The following is a 1,527-nucleotide window of genomic DNA, read 5'->3' as shown; positions in this document are numbered from 1 at the left end:
CCTGTTTTCTCATTGGCTATGTACTTCAGAGGTTACATCACTTTCCCAGATGTGACCTACATGGCACATATTGATTGGTTTTATAAAATCACTTTATTTGCATGTTCTATTTGCCAATTGGCTTACAAGGTTACTACAAAATCACCTCATTTGCATGTCCTATTTGCCGATTGGCTTACAGGGTTTTTATTCTGATTGGATCCTGCCAAAACCAAAGTAAAAAGCCCACGAAAAGAAAACAAAGAAGCAAGAAGTGAATCAGCAAAAGGGAAGTGTAAAACATTAGGTTTTATTTTGAAAATAAATCATTTTGTTTCCCACAATTGTCATGAGTGTTTCCTCCTTATTTTGCTATGAATATGCTTATTTTTTCCCTCTCTTATTCTCTTATCATGCAACATTAGATGTATTGACTTTATATAAATATTTCAGTATTAATTTCACATGATAGTATTTAAGTTATGGGATACCAGGAGAAGAGTAAATATCACTCAAGGACTTTACCTCCTCTTCTGGTGAAGGAATTAGTGTGTTTTTAGTTGTAAGTAGAATAGTTGTACCATATTAGGTGGAAATATGACCCTGTTACTGTATTTATTTGGAGATTAAGTATGATCTAGGGAAATGCATGTAAATGTCAAGTTGATAAGAGGTGCACTTGCGATGGCTAGTTTTATGTATCAGCGCAGCTGGGCTAAGGGATGTCAAGATAACTGGTAAAACATTATTTCTGCGTGTGTATGTGAGGGTGTTTCCAGAATGGATTAGCATTTGAATTAGTAGACTGAGTAACAAGATCAGCATTACCAATTTGGGTGGGCATCATCCCATCTGTTGAGGGACCAAAAAGAGCAAAAGGGTGGAAAAAAGGCAAATGTATGCTCTTTGTTTGAGCTGATACATCCATCTTGTCTACGCTTAGCCTGGTGCTTGGGCATTTGGACTCAAACCAAATTACAGCACTGGCTTTTCTCGTCCTCCAGTTTACAGATGGCAGATTGTGGGATTTCTCAGTTTCCATAGCCAGTTCCCATAATAAACAAACAAACACATAAATAAATAACATCTTTTTTATTTTATTTATCTGAAGAACCCTGACTAATTTAATCCTGATCCAATTCTTTCAGATAAATACCCAGAAGTGGGATTGCTGGATCATATAGTAGTTCTATTTTTTATTTTTTGAAGAACCTCCATGCTGTTTCTCATAGCAGCTTCACCATTTTACATTCTCCCCAACAGGGACCAGTGGTTCCAATTTTTTCACATGCTCACCACTTGTTATTTTCTGTTTATTTGTTAATGTCTATTCTAACATGTATGAGGTGATATTTCATTGTGGTTTTGATTTGCATTTTCCTGATAATTAGTGATGTTAAGCATCTTGTCATATACCTGTTGACCATTTGTATGTCTTCTTTGGAGAACTGTCTAAGCAAGTCTTTTGCCCATTGACACTTGTTTTTTTTTGACCCATAAGTTACTTAGAAATTTGTTGTTAATTTCTAATTATTTGGGGATTTTTTT

This window comes from Carlito syrichta, unplaced genomic scaffold, assembly GCF_000164805.1.
Source record: "Carlito syrichta isolate Samal-C Ts95f unplaced genomic scaffold, Tarsius_syrichta-2.0.1 Scaffold305780, whole genome shotgun sequence".
Classification (NCBI taxonomy): Eukaryota; Metazoa; Chordata; class Mammalia; order Primates; family Tarsiidae; genus Carlito; species Carlito syrichta.
This window is presented reverse-complemented; position numbering follows the sequence as displayed.